The sequence below is a fragment of the Benincasa hispida genome, chromosome 9 (genome assembly GCF_027475165.1).
Source record: "Benincasa hispida cultivar pf3 chromosome 9, pf3_genome.v1.1, whole genome shotgun sequence".
Classification (NCBI taxonomy): domain Eukaryota; kingdom Viridiplantae; phylum Streptophyta; class Magnoliopsida; order Cucurbitales; family Cucurbitaceae; genus Benincasa; species Benincasa hispida.
Genome location: NC_143486.1, coordinates 62,459,133 through 62,472,669, shown reverse-complemented (window position 1 = coordinate 62,472,669; position 13,537 = coordinate 62,459,133).

Here is a 13,537-nt window from a genome sequence, read left to right as displayed (position 1 = left end):
TCTAGTTTTAGATTGAGAAAGATTAGATGAGTTGTTTGTATTTTTTCTTTAAAAAAAAAGTACGTGTAGAAATAGGTACGTCAAATCACATGTCAGATACGTATCTGGAAAGTATCTAAAAGTATCGGTATTCGATACATGTCTGATACGAATTCTTTCTCTCACATGAAGTATCTGTGCTTCATAAGATAAGACTATATAAACTAAAGCCCCGTTTTGTAACTATTTGATTTTTTGCTTTTTTGTTTTTTTATAAAAAATTAAGTTTTAGATACTATTTTCACCTCCAAATTTCTTCCTTTATTATCTACTTTTTATCAATTGTTTAAACAATATACCAAAATTTGAAAACTATAAAAAGTAGTTTTTAAAAATTTATTTGTTGTTTTTAAAATTTGATTAAGAATTCAACTCTTTTACTCAAGAAAGAGGCAAATCATTGTAAAAAATGAGAAGAAATTAACTTAATTTTTAAACAAAAAATCCAAAACGAAATAATTACTAAACGGGACTTCAATTTTTTAAAACTAAATTATCTTTTAGAAACTTAGTTTTGTCTTGAAATTTTACTATGAAAGTAAATATACAAAGTCCTAAGTAAAATCTTTCTTTCGAAAATAATAGCCTAGTTGGATACACTAACAAACCAAATTCTAGAACATATATATCTCTTCAACCCTCCTATGTTGTACCAAATCAATCCTTAGCCGCCTCTTCGATATTTGATCAATGTGTTTGGAGATGTTCCAACCCATGACTGTCTTGAACCATGTGATGCCTCATTAGTTCTTCAATTCTATTATAGCCTCTTCCATATTTCTTCAACTATGTGGACTCCTTTTAGGCCTGATATTTTTCATTGAATAAATTAAAACTAAATCAAAAGTAATGTTTCAGATTGAATATTTTATGTGTATCTAATGGTGGAGCCATAAATTTTATATAGGGGCACTATATGCACAAGTCTAACAAAAAAAAATATCTATAACTGAATGTAAAAAAAAAAAAGTATTGATAACTTCATAAATTAATTAATTTAGTACATTAAATTGCCCTCTACAAGTTTTCATGTTTTGAAATCGATGTTTGATAACTTCACTATCTAACTTATCAAATACATTCTTTTCAATATAGGCTATAAAACGTATTCATCCATTGATCTCTCGTCCGATTACACAACCGAATCTACGCAATATGCATAGTAGAAAATGTTCTCTCTACAGTAGCTATGACAACCGTAAAATCAACCCCAAGGTGAGTATTTTGTAAACTAATGAATAGATCTTGTCCTTATTTGTCAGGATCATTTTTACTGCAAGATCACATATGCTTTTTAACTCAACAAACTCAATTCGAATGCATATCAATAATATAATTTTGAAGTTGATCTTCAAGCATAAATTACTTAATTGTTGAAAAGTCTCCTAGGTGAAATTGAGCAAGTTGATTAAGTTTTTTTTCTATCAAAAGAAAATTAATTACCCAGATTTAGACATGTCACACAGAGAAGCAATTAAGTATTTGTTTCAGTTAAATGATTATTAATTTAGCTCTTGAAATTGCATATCATAGAAAACTGCAACGTGATAATTATGTAAATTTGTAATTGGTTGAGATTTTCGCCTTTGTCATCCTCGAATTAGGAATATGTCATCCATTTTAAGAACTTTAATATCATGGCTATGAAAAAAATCATAAATCATACTCAACAACGAATCTCAATCATACTTTTTTCTACAATATTTCTTTACAAAATTTGACTAAATTCATTGCATTCACAATATCATTTTTCTTTGTAATGCTTGGGACAAGTCATTTGTGATTCCCAAGATAATTTTCATAAAATGTATATAACAAACAAAGCTAAAAGATAAGATCAAACTTATTAGAATATTCGCATCATATTTTTGTTCTGAATTTGATCCACCTTGCACAATTTTCTCAAGTACATCAACTACTAAAGTGAACATTGTAATACAACTCGTTGTAGTATATCCAGATGAGTGACAACAAATAATCCTCTAGCTTGAACTCTGAAATTAATTTTAAAAACTTGTACGTATAATGTGAATGTAAAAATAATATGGAAATAAATGAAAATATATAGAACATAATGTGAATATAAAAATTATGTATAAAAAATAAATGATACCTTTTTAATAGAATGTTAAAAAGTGAATTTTAAAAGACAAAGAGAGTTCCTAAACTGTCTCTGTTGCCGATAAAAAAAAAGTATTGTTTGTTATTTATTTACTAAAAAAGGAACATTATATTTTAAATGGCACATTGTTTGTCTTACTTTTCTTTATTAGAATTTAGATGAGTTAGACTTTAAAACTAAACAGGAGTTCATAGTTAACTTAAGATTAATATCGAGTTACCTAGGCAATCTATTCGAAACTGTCAGGCTTAAACAGTAAATAGCGTTATAAAGTAAGAGTGACTTATTTCTTGGTCCGATCTTATGCAAACTCATTGTATAAGACGCCCACACTTATGTCTCTACATGAACAATTCAGGATCACATCGTTTGTACTATCTACAAAGCGGGCCGCATCCGATAGTATTACCATAATAAGGTACCTAACCTTATTCATATACTATAGACCTTTTTGGCTATTTACTCGAACTTGATCCATCTTTATGTCTCCACATAAAGTTCAAGTATTCATGTAATAGCCATGGATCTTAGATTATTGGATTTAGTCATTATAAGTACAATTTACATATTCAACAACTTTTTAATCGAATAAATGTCAACAACATCTTTATTGATAATAGAATATGTTTAACAATACAAACTGCGAATTTTAGGACGTACAACCCAACACACTTCAACAGACTATCGAAGGGAAAAACAACTGTTGAAGATTAACCTAAGAACCCTATTCATTGTTGGAGTTTGCATTGTTCCGACCCCTATGATGAGGCCCTCCGAAGGGATGGTCGCTCTAGGACAACACGCAGGTGAATCACATGAATCTCACGGTGCAACTTAATAGAGGAGACTATGGGATACGTTGACACGCGTCGCTCTCCCACTTACTATGAATACTTTCCCCATCACCTTATTGTTGACCCATGCAAACACTCTCCGAAGGGAAGTCGCTCCCAGAATGACACGAAGTCGAACATGGATCTCACGGTGTGAACTTTTGGGACCGTGAGAGCTTAAAATTTTAATATATCATATATACCTACTTCTTTCTGCTAAAGTATTCTAATATTTTATTAGGACTTTATTAAACTTAGTTAAAAACCCAGCCAAAGAATTTATCTAAGTCCTTTAAATTTGCTAAATATAACATTTATATTGAATAATTTAACAATACTTGATTTCATTTCTTAAACTCCTTTAATAAAATCAATTAGCTATTGCATGCTTATAAAATATTTTCTTAATTCACCTTCCAGGTCGGTTCCCAAGTAGAGGTGTTCCATTTCCGTCAGCTTAAATACCCCTTCCTAGACAGAACTTTCCTTAGACAAAGGTCTCTTATGGGCAATTATTTTATAAATTTAATCTTTTATTGAAATTCATTTTAATCCTACAAATTAAAAAGATTAACCTATTTCTAATCTTATTAAAAATAACATAAGTCAATTTTAAACAATTTAAAAAATTGACTTAAGTATGCATGAATTCTAAATTATAGAATTTAATCTATTTTGTTAATACTATAACTTTCTATAAATTAATGAACTATTAAGTCTATAAACAGATTAAGCATTCACATATATCATTTCACATTTATTAGAACAATTTTAATATGTAGTATAATGCATGGACATGTTTAGGCTAATCATACATCACTAACATAACTCTTATATTATGATGCATGAGCATGCTAATTTAATCATTCACTTAAAACATAACTCTTTATATTATGATGTATGTACATGTTTATCCTAAGGTGAATATTTTTTAATCCATATGACATACAATATGTAATATGAATTCAAAAAAAAAAAAATTAAAATATATATCCAATGGATAATTAAATTAAATAGGAAAAGTTGGACCGATTTTGGCACCCTAATGAAAAATTAATTAATTAAATCAATATACCTATTATATTAATTTAATTAATCAATGTAGAAATAAAATTGCAATAAATTAGGTCAAAAAGCTTCAACCATCATAAGCCCTCGTGTGTGCCGCATTGAGTCTGTCCATCCTGGAGCATCGTAACGCTTCGACTACAACGCTTCCCCTTTTTATTGTAGCATTGCAATGCTGTGATAGTAGCGTCACGACGCTGTGCGGCAAATTGCTACAATTCTCCTCATTTTTGGCTCCAAACTTGCCTCAAACACTTGTATTTGAACCTAATCTCTTCAACAACCATTGCTCTATCAATCGACATGGATTTACAGACTCGAAGCAAGAATTAAAACATCTAAATATACAATGGGTCCTTACAATTTAATCAAATTAATAAGTAATCTTGGAAAAAAATCGAAAACATCCAATTTTGCAAACCAACATTCAAACATTCATAATGCAGAATATTAAACTCACCTCTAAACGATTTTGTTTTCCAAAAATATGAAGAACTAGGATGTAAGGAATTGGCTTTGGTACCAATTGAAGGGACCGTGATTGGATCTCATTTCAATAGAAGCGTCTCTCGAGAGATCTTCTTACATCCCGCGATTCGATTTTTACAATAAAAAAATCGTTGCACTAGACGGAATCAATAAACACGTAAACTAGCATGCTTTTAGAGAAAAGGGTTGTCATGAACAAGCCTTTCCAAGGTTCTCCAAGGTTCCAACAAATAGATCTCTAAATGGTCTTGACCATGAACAACTTCTTGAGCAATCTCGAACACTACTACGAAAGTTATCTTGTTATTCTCTGGGATTCTAATAGAAGGATGGGTGGTATCCAATTATTGGGAGAGGGAAATGAGAAGAGGGTTTTGGAGAAATAAGAGGATTTATGGCTTAGAGAAAATTCTGCACAACAATACTAGGGGAATTGTTTTTTGTTAGAGTTTATATGCAATGAGAAATTTTTATTCAGTGAATACCCAAAGGGCCATGGAGAGGTCTTTATATAGAAAAGGGTCAAGTCCTTTTCCTAATATATTTTCTTTTCTGTAATTAATTAAATAACATATATTTAATTAATTAGTGCATTTAATTGAATAATATTTATTTAATTAATGAGCCCGATTAAATAACAATTATTTAATTTGCACAATTAAATAACACTTATTTAATTTTAATTTGCACAATAATTAAATAACCACTTATACATTAAACCCAATTTAATGTATACATTTAATTGTCATATACATCTCATGTATATGTGCAAGACCTCTCTATTAATTAATTCTTTGTGAATCTAATTCATTTGAATTAATTAATTTGAATCTTATTCAAATAATATTCTCCAATTTAATAATAGATCATATCCATAACTAATTATATATCAATCTCATTAATATATAGCTTCTTGAAATTAATTTGAACAAATCAAATTATCCCCTTTAAGTACCCTCTAGTGAGCTAGCGAGGGAACCTGGTGGACCTATAGATCAGAAGCTCCAAATATATGAGATTAATTGGTTAAACTCATTAACCAAGTTTAATCAATATTCGTTAACTGTGGGTACACTCTATTAAAGTCCCATAGCTGCACTCTTCTCACTACAAATGTATTTTTGTGTCCACAGATATAGACAAATACCAGCAAGTTAGTCCTACATGAGTGTTCGTAACTCCAACTAGGTCAAATTACCGTTTTACCTTGGGTTACCTCTGGCTTCTTAAGTACCAATTCTCCTCTAATGAACAATCTGTTTATGGTCCAACCAATAAACATAAATTCCTCTCATGCCAATCAGAGGGTAGGGCCATTTATTCAAATCGCGGAGACACTACTTAAGGGAACACTCATCTACTTTCCCTTAAGGAGAGAATCGTGAATTTCATCTTGTATTATTATGTTCCCATCTCCTTACTCGATCTTGTCCATAAAATAGTAGGCATATTGGGTCGGCGAACTGGACACCCTCACCCATACAAATCAAAGGACAAACCTTTGTGAACAGAAGTTCATAATATACTCAGGATTAAGACTAAGTTGCCTAGGTCATCCTATTGAAATAGGAACCAAACTAGTCAACGATGTTATATCTAGTGGTTACTATTTCACAGTCCAGTCTTATGCAAACTCATTGTATAGGATACCCTCACTCGCGTGCCACTGATAACGGGTAGAAATACACGTTATTACAATGCAAATAAGTAAAACAATGAGAGAATACGACGGTAAAAATAAACAATATCATGTCCAAAAGCGCAAAACTGAAGAAATTGCGATCGCATGCCCCCATCGCATAAAAGCAGTTAATTTACTTATTTTGTGCAGGAAAAATACGTTGGCACAAGTAAAATTGCGATCCAAGGAATTAGGCGTCCACACGCTTGAAAGATTGCGATCGCAAAGTCATGCGATTGTATGCGATTGTGAGAGGTTGCTCAAGAAGGTGGCCAAGACTGCGCATCAAGATGACAGCATAATAAATCATGATGGGACGGAAAGCTGATGACGGTCGAATCTAAATTTAGTTGACAAGCCGTTAAAGCCACACTGTAGTAAGTACACTCAACTTTCGGTGACCATTAATCGGCGCATCAGAGCAGGAGATTTAATGACCGCCCATCATTGCAATCATTAGAAAGAAAGGCTACTTCACCTTGAGCTCTAGAAATAACGAAGGCCACCATTGTAACAGGGGTTAATAGATGATATATAGATCATATACAAGTCAGAGGGTCGTTAGTTCGCTCATGTACATACTCATACTTAGATTTAGAGGACGAAGATGAGCTAGGAGACGAAGAAGCCGATAGATCATTCCCGGACAGATCGAGAGACTGCTAGAAAGCACTACAATGAGAGAGGGCCAACACTTGCGAGAGCAAGAATATTCATCTGGAAAGAGTTGGAGGCCAGAAGACAGTGTAAAAGGCAACGGGAAGCAAGATATTGCTTACCGTGCTTCTTACCTTTAAATTTCATTGCTATTTTTTACTCAGCACTTTACTTAGAAAATGAAAATCTCATTTCAATCTATGTTCAATCTCTCTACACTTCGCATGAGTAGCTAAATTCCCGAATGGGTTAAGAAGTACTTAGCTGGCATGACCTAAGATTTACATTTTATGCGATCATCTTGTCTTATGTATGCATCATTTACCCTTTAAAGATACTTGAGAGAGTAGTCTAAAGATAGAATCTAGACTTGAGAGAGTCAGATTAGAATCTAGGCTTGAGAGAGTAAGATTAGAATCGCATAAGCATGAAATAGAAACTTAGACATAAGTTCTATCGCTATTTACACATCGCATGTACCCTAGAAATAGGACGTGATAGTATGCAGTCACCTTGTTTTATGTGTGCATCATGCATCATCGCATAGACAAGAATAGAGGCTTAAACATAAGTCTTATCGAATTTTTCATATACATCGCATGTATCCTAGAAATAGGAATTATGGCATTTGCATTGAGAGATGACATGTTGTTGTTTGTGTGTAGCATGATCGCATAACTTGTACGTAATCTTATGAAGTGTTAGCTAAACCCCTTCTCAACCCATTCATCGCATACTCATTGTACATCTCAATTTCATCAACTCTTCATTCGAACTTCGTCGCATAGGACATTTTCTTAATCAAAATACCGTCCAACTTATTTGTTCTCACCATCACAAGAGAATCAAAGTCGTTGTCGCATATTTACTCAGTAGTCCCTGTGTTCAACCCTGGACTTACTAGGAAACCTAGTGAGGCTTATACTTGGGACTTATTAGGAAAACTTTCATCGCATAATACATACCATCGCAAACTCATACCATATCTGTCATAATTCACAACGCATCAAGTTTTTTACGCCGTTGTCGGGGACTACGGTAGTATATATAGTGCTAACAGTAAACCTTTTGATTTTCTTTGTAGCTTTCGACCTCTATGCACTGCCATTCCTTTGGTAAGGGAAGAAACAGCCATCGCATGAGCGAAGGACACGCTTCTGAGCCCAACTATGACCTAGAGATCGAAAGAACGTTTCGAAGAAGACAATGAAAAAACCTCCAACATAAACAAGAAAGAAATCCCATAATGGTGGAAAAACCGGAAGAAAGAGCCGCAAACGCAAACAACATCATGGCAAACCCCAATTTCCTGGCAAACGACCGCAATAAACCCATCTGGGACTATGCGTCACCTAACCTATATGATTTCTCCCCAAGAATTATGAGGTCAGCTTTAGACGAATTGAGGTTTGAGATAAAGCCGGTTATGTTACGGATGATTCAGACAGCTGGACAGTTTGGTGGAAGGCATGGCGAGGATCCGCATGCCCATCTCCGGAGTTTTATTGAAATCTGTAACACTTTTGTGTTCCCAAACATCTCTGCTAAAGAAGTTCGACTCACGCTTTTCCCATTTTCGTTATGCGATCAAGTAGAAAATGGGCATATTCTCTTGAACAAGAGGAGATAACTTCGTGAGAACAAGTTGTCGAGAAGTTCATGAAGAAATACTTCCCTCCTACAGAGAATGTAAGAATGAGGAAGTTAATTACGAATTTTGAATAGGAAATAGACGAATCGCTCAGCGACGCGTGGGCGAGGTTTAAAAGATTAGTGCGAAATTGTCCGCACAATGGATTACCAGACTGTCTACAAATGGATATCTTCTACCATGGCTTGAATCTTGCATCGCAGACGGCTGCCAATACAGCGGCAGCTGGTGGCCTGCTTGACAAAACTTATGATGAGGCGAAGAATATCCTTGATCGCATATCAAAGAATCATGAATATTAGTAGGAAAGCGATCAACGAATAAAACTTTGAGAAAGTAACGCAAATAATGGTGACATCGCATCTTTGCAGAATCAAATGAATGCGATGATTAATCTGTTACAGGGCATCGCAATCAATAACCCTGGAACGCAAATAGGGTAGGTCAACGCAATTGAATAGACGAGCATGAGTTGTGCTACTTGTGGAGAATCGCATCCGATTGAAAAATGTCCAAGGAACCCATAGTCCGTATACTTTGTAAAGAACAACCCTTTCTCTAATATATATAACCCCAGGTGGAGAAACCACCCCAATTTCGCTTGGAAAAATAACCACAACAGAGTTATCAACCTATGGCGCAAAAAGAAGAACCGCTAGGATTTTTTCAGCGAACGAACGATCAACCGCAACATCAAGCCAGTAGCTGGCAAGCACCTCCGCCATCATCCTCTCTGAAGAACCTATTAAAATAATACATTGAAAAGAATGAGATGGTCCTCCAGAACCAGGTGACTTCCATCCGCAATTTAGAGATCCAAATAGGACAGATTGTGGGAGAGCTGAAAAATAGACCGCAAGGGACTCTGCCGAGCTCAACTAAGCTCCCTCGCAACCAGGGGAATATAGGGAAAGAAAAATGCCTAGCAGTCTTCTTGCTAAGTAAAAAGACGAAAGAGGAAGAAAGAAAAGAGCCTAGTAAGACCAATCCAAATGAGATGGAATCCAAGAACCCGTTGATAAAAGATGAATCAGAAGAGCCCGAGACGATGAAACCGGAAGTTGCATCCACCTCCAAGCCTCTAGAACACGAAACAGAGAAGGTACAGTTACCACCATTCCTACAAAGATTGAAAAAGAAGCAGAATGATGAAGGAAAGGTCACTACGGTGGCAGTAACGCAAAGATCAAACACTATAATCCCATCGAAGATGCGCGACCCAGGAAGCTTTACGATACCCTGCTCAATTAGAGGGGTTTACATCGGTCAAGCAATATGCGATCTTGGGGCGAGTATGCCACTTTCAGTCTTCAAACAATTGAATGTGGGAAAACTAACACCCACGACGGAGACTCTCCAGCTTGCGGATAGGTCCCTAGTACGCCCTGAGGGAAAGTTGAAAGATGTCTTGATCACAATTGATAAATTCATTCTACCAACAGACTTCATCATTCTAGATCATGAAGTGGACGAAGATGTGCCTATCATATTGGGACAACCATTTCTATCTACTGGTCGTGCTCGAATTGATGTGCACAGAGGAGAGATCATGATGAGCATCAACAGGAAGAAGCTCGGGATTGAAGCAATCAAGATCCTAGAGGATCAAGAAAATGAGAGAAAACCTCAGTGGACCTAAGGAATCCTGACTAAAGAAGAAACGAGTGGTCCCTGCATTGATATGTGATACAAACTCATCAGGAATGCAAATTTTTTGAAGTAGCCTAATGATATCTTTCTTTCACGAACTTACCTCACTTTTTGTATAACCATCTCTTTAAAAATATCAACTATGTCTTTCATACTTTTACCCTCTTAATATTTAGTAATGATTCTTATGAACGATTGCGGTAGAGCTACGCGATAACATCAAATACACGACCAGTTCGATCAGCCCATCGCAATCGAGGAATCAACCCACCGCAAGCAAGGATGCAATCACATATGATACGGGCAATAGAGCAAGTTTGAGGGTTATATCTTTCTTTGACTCTTTTATTCCAAATTTTGCAACTTCTCGCATCTCATTTTATCATTGCTAAATTTTATTATCGCATCCTCTTTAGTTTGTCGAAATCATTGAAATTTGATTACTTTATTTATTCACCGCATTCTTCCTCGTAGCAATTATGACTTCAATGATGAAATTCATGCCTTTATTTCTTACCACATGTACTAGAGTTAACTTAATTTCAGGACAATCAATTCATGAAACATTTCTAAAAGTTAGCGGTCTATCAGCTTTTTTACTAAACTTCCTAAGAGCATCGCATGAGTTATTTTGTCTATCAGCAATGAGGACATTATTGTGTATAAATTTGGGGGTGCTAGTATTTATTTTCAACCTTGCTACTTTTAGAATTTCATTTCAAAAAAAAAATCATAACTTTGAGATTGGATCCCATTCGTAGTTGGATGTCCGCATGACACCCATGGGGGCAAGCCAATACGAAGGTAGAAATTGTGATCAACGCATAAATGAAGTGATCGCAACTCCGCTGCCAAATAAAATGGGCATGACTTTAGACTGAGAAGGAACGCCTTGCTCGTAGTTGAATGCTCGTATGACACCCGTGGGGCCAAGCCAAAGTGAAGGCTAGGCACTTGGATTAGTGCAAGATCACAAACAGAATATCTAAACCGCGCAAGGATAAAAATCATTTGGAAACACCCCGATTGGAGAAAGTTTTGAAATATATCATGCGATGTCCAGGAAACGAGTAAAGTTGTTTTTTTTAAGGTTAAACTTGCAGTCCCTAGGTATTAGAAATATTTTAGGAAAATATCAGGATACAAATTAAAGAAGGTGTTGGTTCATGAAATTTGAATAAGGCACCTTGAGAAATCTAGATAGTGTAAAAGCAGTTTATTTTTTAAAGAAAATCTTTAGTTTATGCTTGAGGACAAGTATTGTTTTAAATTTAGGGGTATGATAACGGGTAGAAATACACATTATTACAGCGCGAATAAGTAAACCAATAAGAGAATACGATGGTAAAAATAAACAATATCATGTCCAAAAGCGCAAAACTGAAGAAATTGCGATCGCATGCGCCCATCGCATAAAAGCAGTTAATTTACTTATTTTGTGCAGGAAAAATGCGTTGGCACAAATAAAATTGCGATCCAAGGAATTAGGCGTCCACACGCTTGAAAGATTGTGATTGCAAAGTCATGCGATCGTATGCGATCGTGAGAGGTTGCTCAAGAAGGTAGTCGCATAAAAACTGCGCATCAAAGTGACAACATAATAACTCATGATGGGACGAAAAACTGATGACGGTCGAATTCGAATTTAGTTGATAAGCCATTAAAGCCACACTGTAGCAAGTACACTCAACTTTCGGTGATCATTAATCAGTACAACATAGCAGGAGATTTAATGACCGTCTATCATTGCAATCATTAGAGGGAAAGGCTGTTTCATCTTGAGCTCTATGAATACCGAAGGCCACCATTGTAACATGGGTTAACAGATGATATAGATCATATAAAAGTCAGAGAGCCGTTAGTTCGTTCACATACATACTCATACTTAGATTTAGAGGACGGAGACGAGCTAGGAGACGAAGAAACCGATAGATCATTCCCAGACAGATCGAAAGACTGCTAGAAAGTGCTATAAGGAGAGATGGCCAACATTTGTGAGAGCAAGAATATTCATCTGGACAGAGTTGGAGTGAAAAAGGTAGTATAAAAGGCCACGGGAAGCAAGATATTGCTTACTGGGCTTTTTACCTCTAAATTCCATTGCTATTTTGTGCTCAACACTTTACTCAGAAAATGGATCTCTCCACACGTCGCATGAGTAGCTAAATTCCCGAATGGGTTGAGAAGTACTTAACTGGCATGACCTAAGATTTACATTTCATGCGATCTTCTTGTCTTATGTATACGTTATTCACCCTTTAGAGATACTTGAGAGAGTAGTATAAAGATAGAATCTAGACTTGAGAGGGTCATATTAGAATCTAGACTTGAGAGAGTTAGATTAGAACCGCATAAGTAAGAAATAGAAACTTAGACATAAGTTCTATCGCTATTTACACATCGCATGCACCCTAGAAATAGGACATGATAGTATGCGGTCACCTTGTTTTATGTGTGCATCATGCATCATCGTATAGACAAGAATAGAGGCTTAGACATAAGTCCTATCGACTTTTTCATATACATCGCATGCATCCTAGAAATAGGAATTATGGCATTTGTATTGACAGATGACATGCTGTTGTTTGTGTGTAGCATGATCGCATAACTTGTACGTAATCTTATGAAGTGTTAGCTAAACCCCTTCTCAACCCTTTCATCGCATACTCATTGTACTTCTTGATTTCATCAACTCTTCATTCGAACTCCGTCGCATAGGAAATTTTCTTAATCAAAACACCGTCCAATTTATTTGTTCTCACCACCGCAGGAGAATGAAAGTCACTGTTGCATATTTACTCAGTAGTCCCTGTGTTCATGCTTTTGTATTTGGATGTCTTGTAATTAAATTTAGGGGTGTTAGGTTTCCTTTTGTATTTTCACTTCATGCTTTTGTATGCATTAACAATATTATGAATTCAATGTATTTATCTCCTTTATGGGTGCAGTATCAATATTTTTCTCCTTGCATTTGTACTGAGTATTCCTTTATGTGGACTTTATTACTCATTTATCTTGTGTCCTGTCTTGAAACCTCGATGATCACACCAATGTTCAATAACTCAAAGGTCTTTATGATAAGCGTTAGAATTATATGTTTAAAAACTTCTCACAGTAGAACATATCTTTGATTTTTCATGTGTGCAAGCTTCATCTCAAACCTCTTTTTGAAATTTTTTCTATGGCATTCTTATAGTTCTCTAACAGGAATGAGGGTCTTGTTATCCTCCAAAATTTTGTTGAAATATTGTATACTTTCAGTGACAATGTAATATGTTGTTGAAATTCATAATATTCAGAGGCGTTGATTAAAACATCACTGATGGTTTTAGTGATGGGGACGTAAA